The 11,932-nt window shown below is 44.1% G+C and overlaps 1 pseudogene; it reads right to left on the bottom strand.

The window, feature by feature from the left end:
• Nucleotides 1-3,886: 3,886 nt before the first annotated feature.
• LOC136509308 (uncharacterized) lies at nucleotides 3,887-9,151 on the bottom strand (annotated as a pseudogene).
• Between the last annotated feature and the right edge of the window lie 2,781 nt (nucleotides 9,152-11,932).

Raw genomic sequence — 11,932 nt, forward strand, 5'->3', positions numbered from 1 at the left:
CCAAAACAAAATAGCTCCTATAGTTTATACCTTTGCCTTGAGTTTTTTGTTTTTTGTCTTTCTTCTTTCCAAGTCCAAGCACTTGATCATCATCATGGCATCATCATTATGTTATGATCTTCATTTACTTCACCACTTAGAGTGTGCTACCTATCTCATGATCACTTGATAAATTAGGTTAGCACTTAGGGTTTCATCAATTCACCAAAACCAAACTAGAGCTTTTAGTATTAAGGATCCTAGGTGCGCATGAAAACACATTCCTTGTGGTTAGAGAAGGGAGATCGCTAAGTGCAAGCGAAAGCCCTCTTCCTTTGCTCTATGTCCTCCTTGATTCTTGCGGCCACTTGTGGCACCGTCTCTGTGGTATTGTTAAAAATTCTCCTATTTCTCTCTTTCCAAATATTCCAAAATGTGTAGATCACTACCCCATTGAGCCGTCTACGTTCAGTGGTTGGCACTTTTTTTGCTGCTTCTTCCCACCATGCTCTGATCTCGACGGGATCCCCCTGAGGCTGTGACTGTAGCACACTAAAGTTCTCCCAAGAGAGGATTTGGTCCCAGACCTCCTTTGCAAATGGGCAGCACGAACAAAGGTGTAGGGCGGTTTCTAAGGGCCTGTTGCAAAGCACGCAGTGATCTTGATGTGGCCACTCTCTCTTTTGTAGGTTTTGTGCCATGAGAATTTTGTCCTGCACTAGAATCCAAGCAAAGATCTTGCATTTGTTCTCTACCTGTGCTTTCTAGATTATGTTAGCACGGAAAAATCAGAATGAACCTTGGAATTAGATTCGGTAAGTTGAACGGGTGGAGTAAACCCCATCTGGGGTCCATCGCTAGGTGATGGAGTCCCGAACGCCCTGCTGCAAATGGGTGTCCTAAGTTCGAATCCAAAGGGACGCAAATTCTTCAATGTGGACAGCCGAGGTGATCTTCCCCCTTAGCGAACGCATCCAATTGTTGTTCCAGAGTTCATGTTGCACCGACCGGTTCTTTCTTGAAACAAGCCAAAATAGGTTTGGAGCTAGGTACCTTGGAGCTTCCCCCTCTAACCAATTGTGGTGCTAGAAGCGAGTCTTTGCGCCATCACCCAAAGAAATTTTGATCGAAGCGTTGAAAAGGAGGCGATCCACATCACTACATGGGAGTTCATAGCCTAGCCATGGCTTGGAATCCTCCACCCATTCTTGCCACAGCCAGCGTAATCGGAGAGCTCTTCCAAATCTGTCAAGGTCAGGCACCCCCAGACCTCCTAGGTCTTTGGGTCTGGTAACTATTGGCCCGTTGACCAAGCAGTGTCCGCCATTTGCGTTGTCTTCCCCCTTCCAAAGGAACGATCTCCTAATTTTATCAATCTTCCTTCTAGCCCATGCTGCCAAGGGAAACACCGTGAGGTGGTAGGTTGGCATGGAGGAGAGGACCGAAGTGACTAGTGTAAGGCGTCCCGCTTTGTTCAACCATCGCCCTTTCCATTTGGGCAACCTTTGCTGAATTCGCTCAATGAGAGGTTGGACATGGACTTTCTTAAGTGATATGGTGTGGAGTTGCAGCCCCAGATACTTGTAGGGGAAGGCGCCCCTGGTACCGGTAAAGGGTGACAGGACATGGTCAAGGTCTATATTTTCACACCAGATTGGATGCATGGAGTTTTTTTTTCTAAATTGATGTGTAGTCCTGAGAAGCTGCCGAAGGCTTGGAGGATAATTTTGAGAGCTTCTACATCCTCTAATTTTGGGTTGATGAAAATAGCCGCATCATCTGCATACATGGAGGTCCTCCATTTTGCCGCCGTAAGGGGTAAGGGGGTGAGTATCTCGTGTTGGGTCGCCTGATCAAGTAAGCGCTGTAGCGGGTCCATGGCCAGAATGAAGAGCATGGGTGAAAGTGGATCTCCCTGCCGGACTCCTCTAGCATGGCCGAAGCTGGGACCATGTCGCCCATTGAGCAACGCAGACGAGGAGGACGTGCGGAATAGGATAGAAACCCATTCACGCCAGCGTGGCCTGAAGCCCAGCGCCTGTAGGACCTCTAGCAAGTACCCCCAATTCATCGTGTCGAAAGCTTTGTGAATGTCCAATTTCATGAATAATGCCGGTATCTTCTACCTGTGTAGCTTTCGCACAGCTCCTTGAATATAAAGGAAATTGTCATGGATGTTTCTCTTTTTATGAATGCGCTCTGGCAATTGGAGACTAGGGAGTTCAGTCGAGGGGCCAGCCTGTTAGCTAGCAATTTGGAGAAGATCTTCGCAATACTGTGGATGAGGCTAATTGGCCAAAAATCGGTGACCTGCATTGCGTCCGCTTTTTTGGGCAGCAGGACGATGCACGCCATGTTGAGCCACTCAAATCCCTGGGCGTTCATTGTGAATAGGCTGTATATGGCAGCCATAACATCGTCTTTAATAATTCCCCAGCATGCTTTAAAAAAGGCACATGTGAAACCGTCCGGACCTGGCGCTTTGTCACAGGGCATGGCATTTATTGTATTATGAACCTCTTCGTGGGAGAAAGGTGCTTCAAGGTCTAAGAGGTCATGCGGGATATAGCCTAGGGATTGCCAATTGATGGTCGTCGATCTTGGAGTTGCGGAGCCAATGTGGTTTTTGAAATAATCCCCTACAACTTTTTCTTTTTCTTCATGACCAATCGCAATCACCTCGTCTATATGTAGACAATGTATGTAATTTTTTCTCCGCCGTGCACTAGCTCTAATGTGGAAAAACTTTGTGTTGGAATCTCCACATCGGATGTAGGTGAGCCTTGATCTTTGCCGGATTCTAGTTTTTTCAATGGCCGCAAGCCCCATGCTGTGAGCTTTGAGACGGCAGTGTAGATCGAGCTCCATAGTAGTGAGCATCCTTTGCTCTTGCGCTGCCTCTAATTGTAGTAAGATTTCCTTTACTATAGCTAGTTGCAGTTTTGTGTCGCCAATTTTTTCCTTTTTCCAACGCTTGATTCCTTTTGCAAATCGTGCCAACTTGATGTGCAACCGCTTCATGGGAAGAACCGAGGTGACTGGCCTGTTCCAAATGGTTTGGACGAGGTCCTGAAAGCCTTCCATCTCCGTCCAGAAGTTTTCAAACCGGAAGGACGTGTTGTGATGGTAATCAAGCTCTCCTTGCAGAAGCAAAGGGGTGTGATCGGACATAAGTGATGGCAGCGAATGCAAGAAACAGGCAGGAAAGATCAATTCCCATTCAGGGGTGCATAGGAGCATGTCAATTCTAGTGAGTGTAGGACTGTCCTGCTGATTGCTCCATGTGAAACGTCGTCCATTCAGCTTGATCTCTTTGAGACGCAGATGATCAATCGCTGCCTTAAAAGCGCCCATAAGACGCCAGTTAAGATTTGAGTTATTTTTATCTTGCTCCTGGTAAATGAGATTGAAGTCCCCTAGGATGAGCCATCTATTGTGCATCAGGGGTGGAATGCTTTTCAGGTCCTGAAGGAACTGAAGCTTGGCTGCATCCCCTTGCGGACCGTAGACAACTGTGATTTTCCATTGTATCCCATCCGCCCTCATGGTGATCGTCGCAGTTATCATATTTGCTGTAAGCTCGATGTTGGAGAGGTAAAAAAAGTCTTCATTTACAGCTAGAAGTATGCCTCCCCGAGTCTGTTCAGCCAGAAGCACAGCAAAGGAGTTTACAAACTTTGCTCCCATTGTGCGGATCACCATATTTTGATCAAGGAGCTGCATCTTAGTTTCCTATAAACACACAATAGTGGCACCTGTGCTTCTGACCAATTCACACACAGCATCTTGTCGTACGCCGTCGTTGAGGCCCCTAACATTCCAGTTAAGAATTTGACAATTATGCTGAGCCATAAGGACAAAGAAGAGGTCCCTGATTTACTGAAACACAAGGATGGACACAAAGTAGTGAGCAACATAGACTTTGATTCAGAGCAGGGCATGTCTTGTCACTACATGAAGTAGCAGCATAATGACAGTGCCCGCCAAACTGAAGGCCAATGGCTGACGGCTGCATGCTGCAAAACAAAAGGTGCCTTCGTACAATAGGGCTGCTACAGCGAACTACTTTGCGAACCTGAACCGGATGGGGAAGCAACTGAAGGCCCCTGGCTGTCGCCCCATCTAGCCAAAATGTACTGCAGCTGAGAGCTGTAGAGCTCCTACGACACTGGAGACTTTCTAACATCGATACAACATTGTGGCCCATGCCAGAAGTGGGACTCTAGGCTTGAGCAGCAACTGTTGCTGGTACCATGTCGATGTCAGATAAGGCTGTCAAGGCCTTGACGACGTCTTCAGTGAGCGGTCCTTGGAACAGGCTGAAGTAGTGCAGCAGCTAATCGTCGGGGCTGAGTCCCTCGTCGTCGAGGATGCCGAGCCTCTTCATGAGAACCTGGCGGGCTTTAGCTTGTGTGTCTCCCCTGGGCCAGGTCTTGGCAGCGATGCGCACGCTCCTGCGCGCTGTAGTCGCAACCTTTCTGCGTCTCTGTGGTGGTCTGGGACGGTGCCGTGGAACCTGCAAAAGAGGTTGGGGCAGAGGGTGAGAGATCCCCGTGATGAATTCCGTCGCCGCCAGCCTTGCAGCAGACGCAGTAACATCTACCTCCGTGGCGGTCTGTGTCGTGCCTGGCGACGGATGGCTTGGAGTGGCGCAGTCCCGGCGCGAGCTGGAGGTGCTTGGGCCCTGGGCTCTGCGTTTGGAGTAGACGAGACCTGGACGGAAGCGCATGATCTGTCCTCCCCCTCGCGGCTGTGCTTCAGGGTGGGGAACGGGACCATCACGTGGCCGCATGCGGTAGACGTGGCCTGGGCGGAAACGACGCTCAGGGGTCAAACTGAAGTGCCGCCGTGTCTCCCCCCGATGTGCTGTGACCAAGTACAAATTCAGAAACAGCAATAAACCTGACAATATGCAAAACCAGGTTCGTACGTTTGTTTCTGCGGTTGAGAACTTTCACAGGCTTCATGATGGCTTCCTGAACCCGACCAGAAGTCTTTTTGTTCTTGCAAACTCTTGCTGCCACGATGACGTTTTTCCTGCATGACCCTCCCCTGAAACGGATCTGGCTAAGTTCAACCATTCCATTGGTTAACCATACAGTCCCCAGCACAAGATTGTGCCCGTCCCGACCTTGCACTATATGCTTATCAAACTCGCCTTCAGTCCAATTGTCCCGGCATTTGTTGGAGAAATCTCCACGGAGAACCAAGATCTCAATTTTCGCTTCCGAAAGCGCACCAGACGTTACCAACTTGTCACCTTCAAACATGGCAAGTTTGATAGCTGCATCGTTCTGAGATGTTAAGTTCTCATCCATGTAAACAGGTGGCTCCAAACCATTCAGGAAACACAGTCGCATGTTTGTGTTTGATCCATTAGCAGCGATTCGCTCCTGATTTGCCACTAGCCTGAAACACTGGCATGATCGAAAGTGTGATAAGCCCAAAAGGAAGTAACATATACACTTGGCATTTTTTAAATTCAGCATGCACACACTTTGTTCCATCACGTAGCAACATGAAATTGATGTTTCAAATATTTCTCTTGTTATTAAGCTGAATGCAAAGGAAGTGATATATGGAAATGGCAAATTGATAACAAGCAAAACAGAACATGCATAATACAGTTTCAGGTTGAAACAAATTTGTCACTACCTTGTCTGTTGATCAGCGTGGCGATTGGAACACAGACGTGACAATTGTGTCTGTCATAATTTTTATATAAAGAGTTTTATCATGAGTTTATATGAACACAAAACTGGATTCCATAGACAGGGATTAACCGATATCATGCATGGAAGGTATTAAGATAATCGAACCACTTAATGGCGGAGACCCTCAATCTGCTCCTGAAAACTCTCAAGCTTGCTTTGAATCTAGGCCCTATAATTCTATTTTTAATCAAACACGATAGTAAAATTTTGAATAAAATTAAAATAAAAACCAGAGTTTCAACTTTATATGTGGATAAGACAACTGCAATAACTAACAATATTAAAAGTTCAAACCTAAAGTATATATTCATGATGTCACAATAAAAGAATGCAACTCTGATATAACTTAAACTTAAGTTTCAATAAAATTCATATTGAAGACCTAAAGACATGCAATGCAAAAGATGATAGCACATCTTGACATTACTAATGAAGACCCTCACCGGAGCCTCCGTGTTAATCCTCATAAAATGATTTTTTAAAAAGAAGGATAAATAAATACTAGAAATTATTATAATAATCACAAACTTATGGTCATTAATTAGGTCAATTGTATTCATCATAGAGAATAATAGCTATGAATCTATATCTTTCTAAAGAAAATACGCACTTTTGCTATTACAAATAACCCTCTAAATTTATATCTAAACTACCAACCTTTGACTTTATGATTAGACTAAAAATATATTTTTATAGTGTACTTGTTTTTTGGTGTCACAGATGTTGGAACTCTTTGTATAATAAGGTTAGTCAAGCTTAAGAAAGTTTGACTTAATACATCTCTATATTTTTTTTGCGAATAGTTCTAGATGTTGATTTGTTTTGGGACCAATAAAGGAGTAAATTGGTGGTGACTTTACCTCTCTTTCGTTTTGGTATGCTTCATCTGATCTTTCTAGCATCTTGATAATTTGGTTTATTGTTGGCCTTTTCACCCGATCAATTTTCACACAGAGTAGACCAATATGAATGCATTTTTTTATTTGTTGGTAATCAATGTCTTGGGATGTATACCCTTGTGCTTTTGTGATCCTATGTCTCCAATTGTTAAGCACCTGCAACGTCAGATCACACATGACACGTCGAGAAAGTTTAGTACTCCCGTGCAATAGATTCTGAAAAAAGGGCCTCTGCCTTCAAAATAGAAACATACAAGTCTCTTACGGTGTCAATATATTGCTGGGATGTTGTTTGGGTCTCATCTACTGGGTAATTCCTGAGGCCCGTAATTATCTCTATAATTATTACCCCCAAACTGAATATGTCAAACTTTTTGTGATCACACCTTTATCTAAGTATTCTGGGGCCATGTAACCCCTGCACCAAATTAGCAGTGTGTCAATTTGAAGCCACGCGTGAGAAATGTAAAGAAAAAGGTATGTTTCAGAAGAAAAACTAGGTAGCATTTTACTTACAGTGTTCCCTTACAAATTGTAGTGCATGTTCGAGTTTGGTCTTCACCAAAGAGCCTGGACAAACCGAAATCTGCAATTTTTGGCACCATATTGCCATCGAGCAATATGTTTGCAGGTTTTAGGTCCATGTGAATAATAGGGGTAACTTGCCACTCCTCATGAATGTAATGTAAACCATAGCAAATGCCCTCAATAATTTTGTAGCGCGTGTTCCAATCAAGTCCACAAGATTCGTCTGTATTTGCAATAGGGCATCAGAAAAATGATGGCTAAAGAAAGTACATGTTCTCTGGATAATATTAGAATAGGAACTATGCTCTAATAACTACATATAAATTGCAGTTCGAAGCTCAAACTTGAACAAAAAGAAATAGAACAATGGATCGTGGTACCTGAAAGATGCCCACGAAGACTTCCCTTTTGCAGGTACTCCAAGCATAACAACCTCTCTGTCTCCTCAGCACGGACGAATGTTCCATTGTGGCGTACAAGTTTCATCTCTGTTTCAGAACAGTAGCCTACAAGCTGCACAATATTTGGGTGTTTAAGCCTCATGAGATGCTGGGCTTCGTTCTCATATTGAACATCCTGAAGTCCTGTGGTTTTCGATGTTAACCTCTTCACCGCAATCATATCCCCATTTTTTAGGACTCCCTATTAAAATTTAGCTCTCCTATCGATACAAATAGCTGGTAATATATATTTTACAGGATGGAAAACATATGATTTAAGTAATAATTACCTTATACACCTTACCGAACGCACCTTCGCCGAGTAGCTGGCCATCAGAAAAATTGTTTGTGATCTGCCTTAACTCATCTAGTGTTAAGGCGATGCTCCCCAGCATATTACATCTACTTGCGTTGGAAACACTCCGAGTGCGCGGTAGGCCTGCCTCTGGTCGGACATGTTTCCCCTTCTTCGATAGAAACAGGGCGACAGCAGAAGGAGACTGACGACCTCGGCGAGGCGTCAACAAAGGAGAATGACGCCATCTCGTCCCCATGCCGTGCGGACGTTGTCGTCTCGATGTTGTGGCTCTTCTCGAGGTTTCAGCGCCACCATCCTTAACGCTGCCGCGATGGGTGCCCTTCACCATGGATCGGAAGCAGTACAAGATTTTCTTCTACTTTGTTCGATGTTTCTCGAGATCGTTACTTCAAAATAAAAAATTGTTTCCCGAGATCAATCGCAAAATTTCTTGGAATTACAAGTTTTCCTTCGCAAAAAAAAAAGTTTTCGTTGATTTTGTCGAATTTTTTTATTCGGGGTTGCCGTGGCGCCAATGGCTTCTATCAACGGAATAAAACTTTCTTTTTTCTAAAAAAACTGTGGAGCATGGCTCAAGGGTGGATGAAAAAGGGGAGAAGGGGATGAGACTATCGTGACGTTGTTGGAACAGTTTGTTTCTACGATCGCGATACATGACGACCCTCTGTAACAGAAGACAACAGCTCAACTTGCCCATCAACGGGTGGATCTGTTCATACCCGGCCTCGTTCGCTTCGCTGAAAAAATAAACCGAAATACTGTTCCGGTTGATTTATGGTGAGAGAAAAATATTATTTTGACTGAAAAAATAAGTTGAAAAATACAAATTAGAAGAAAAACAAACAGGGCCAATATCGATGAACCAAAACACAAAGGCTCGTTTGGAACCAAGAAATTTCATAGGTTAGATCTTAGGCCCAGTTTAGTTTGCAAAAAATTTTGCAAAATTTTTCACATTCTCCATCACATCGAATCTTTAGACGCATGCATGAAGCATTAAATATAAATAAAAAATAAAACTAATTACACAGTTTAGACGAAATCCACGAGATGAATCTTTTAAGCCTAATTAGACTATGATTGGATACTATTTATCAAATAACAACGAAAATACTACCATATCCATTTTGCCAAAAATTTTGGAACTAAAGTGGGTCTTACCTTGTTTTCGTCCCACCGAGAAACGGCCTGCCGGCAGTCGGCTGGATCCTCCTCCTCTTGCCGTGGCCAGAGTCTTTCGTGCTTTGTGCCCGCCAGGGAAGGAGACAGATGGAAAGGACACTGGGCAGAGCAGAGCTGGTTCCTTGTTTTTGATACAAGACGAGCAGATTTCGCAGAAAAACCCTCCGTATTTTAGGGAATTATTAATCCACAGTCCGGTTCATCAGTTCTAAGCCAGATCCACGTTTGGATGTTTTCATATACAACCCTAATCTAAAATTTATTCTTACGCAAAGAAGAGAAAAAATAAAAAATTGGGGATATTTAACTTTTTGCCAATCTTATGGTTGGCACGAGCTCAATTACCACATTTTTGCGTGGTCCTAATTTTTTGCCCCCAGACTGACCAAAACTTCCAGCTTATAGACGTTTTGGCTGCGTGGCACGTAAGGCTGGATAACGAGCTAGATCGGCTCGACTCAGCTCGTTCTGGCTCGTTAAGATAACGAGCTAGCTCGGCTCGGCTCGTTATCCTAACGAGCCAGAAAGTCAGCTCGGCTCGGCTCGTTAAAAGCTCAAGCTGGCTTGTTAAGCTCGCGAGCCAAGTATAAAAAATACATAAAATATAATATTTGTATTTATCTAAAGTTTGAGAATAATAATAATATAAAAGAAATACATCTAGACTAGTTACCAGTCAATTTATAGGGTCTAGATCAGTTACCAGTCAATTATAAAGTGCAAGACATGAAGTAATACAAAAACTAATATAAGTTTTGATACTTTTTTCTAGAAGCTTGGCTTGTTTAGCTCACGAGCTGGCTCGAGTTGGCTCGTTATAGCTAACGAGCTAAAATCTTAGCTCGGCTCGGCTCGTTATCATAACGAACCGAGCCGAGCCGAGTCGAGCCAGCCACGAGCCGAGCGAGCTAACGAGCTTCGAGTTTTTCGTCCAGCCTTAGTGGCACGCCTAGTCAGATTACCAGCATGGCAGGTGCACGCAAAAAGATCTCGCTGCCCCTTTCCTTATCCCTTAACCGTGTGGGCTCGCTCCCCGTATCCTCAGCTGCCCCCATTCTTCTTCTTCTCCCTCGCGTTGAGGAGCGACGCGAGGATCTGTGGCGTTCGGCGAAAGCAAGGCCGGCGGTGCTCGTGGATGTAGGTGTACCTTTCTCTCCTCTCTTTCCCCTTTCGTCTCCTCTGTGGTTTCGGTTGCCACCTAGGGTTCCCATGTGGTTAGGGTTTTGATTTTGTTTGTGGTCATTAAAGTTCATGATTTGTGTGTTACTGCGCTTCATAGGTAGTGGATTTGTTCGTCTTGCAGAATAAAGTTGTCAGATTGCCCTCCTTGGTAAGTAGGATATTGTATGGATTGTATTCACTGTGATGGCTATGGAGTTGGATCAATTCTAATTCCAAATTGTTTTTATTGTCGACATGTGCCAGGATTGATCCTGGCAATGCGTTTAGAATTGTTGTTGAATGTGCTAAGTTCACTGCCAATCTGGAGCATGGGCCACTAGAAATGGAAGATTCAAGGCATGATGTCTGGTTTGACAATAGGTCTGTGTTCAATCTAAGTAACTTTGTCGAGAAAATGGCTAGCAACATTATCTGGGGGCCTAGTCAGCAGCTGATTGTGTGGAGAGTTGATATAGAAAGTGGGACTGAGTGGAAGGTAACAACTGACAAGTAGTTTGTTGAAATGGTGGGGGCTAGGATGGATGTTAAGCTGTTGTATCTTGCCTGTGAGGTCAGGGAAAAGGGTCAGTTAGCACTAGCTAGGCAGAATGCTAGTGGTCGTGCAACATCTGGGATTACTGCCCAATCTGTAGCACAGTCAGAAGCAGCTGATGATACAGCTATGTCTCCAAAAGCTAAAACTTTTGGTGCACCAGAACCTGTTGTTGATTGGAGCACTCTGACCATAATATCCAGTGATGATCAAGATGGTGAGGCTACTATGTTGGCTGATGAAGATGCAGTATTTAAGGCATATGGGTTCAAAGCTGCAGAAGAGGAAGCAGCAGCAGCTGCAGCTAAAGAAGTTCCTATCCCATCTATCCCACTAGAGATCCAGCAAGAAATGGAGGAAACAGTTATCCCTATTGATGACAAAGCTAGTTCAGAGCCACTTATTGACTGGGATAGGGACAATCTAGATATGGATGTTAGAGCCATTTATCCCTCAATGCTTGGGTTCAGACTTGCAGTTAGACAGCATGCAATTGTTGGGGAGTTTTAGTTGTACACTGAGAAATCAGACAACAAAAGGTTCAGGGGTTGCTGCAATGCCAAGGGATGTCCTTGAAGGATTAGAGCTAAAACACAGTTTGATGACCGTGTCAGGGTACATTTTTTGTTTGTATCTTGTAATTTGTTACTTACACTTGAGCATCATCATCCCTTTACTAATATTGGTGGACTAATAGTCAATATGTTTGCATGTGCATGTACAAATAAATGATAGAGAGCATAATTGTCCATCAATAAGCAGAGTTGAAGGTAGGATGGCATCTCAAGCATGGGTTGCAGAAAGGGCTATTCAACTCTTGAAGAGGAAACCACGGATGGGTGCAAAGGAAGTGAAAGATGAGCTCTGAAGGGAACTATACTGCCTGCTGTGGTTCATCAGATGAATGCTACATCAAAAGGATTGGGGCACTTAAAGGTCACAAAAAGGGGATAGAAACCAAGTAGAGGTGTTAGTAGTGTACAAAGATGAAGAAGTGAGAAGACATGTTGTCTACCTAGATCAGAAAATATGCACTTGCAGAGAATGGGAGGTCAGTGAGAAGCCCTACCAGCATGCAATGGCAGTCATCACCATAGAGAGGAACCCAAACATGGAACAATACATAGACATGGAATTCTTAATTGAGAAATTTAAAG

This window comes from Miscanthus floridulus, chromosome 15 (assembly GCF_019320115.1).
Source record: "Miscanthus floridulus cultivar M001 chromosome 15, ASM1932011v1, whole genome shotgun sequence".
Classification (NCBI taxonomy): Eukaryota; Viridiplantae; Streptophyta; class Magnoliopsida; order Poales; family Poaceae; genus Miscanthus; species Miscanthus floridulus.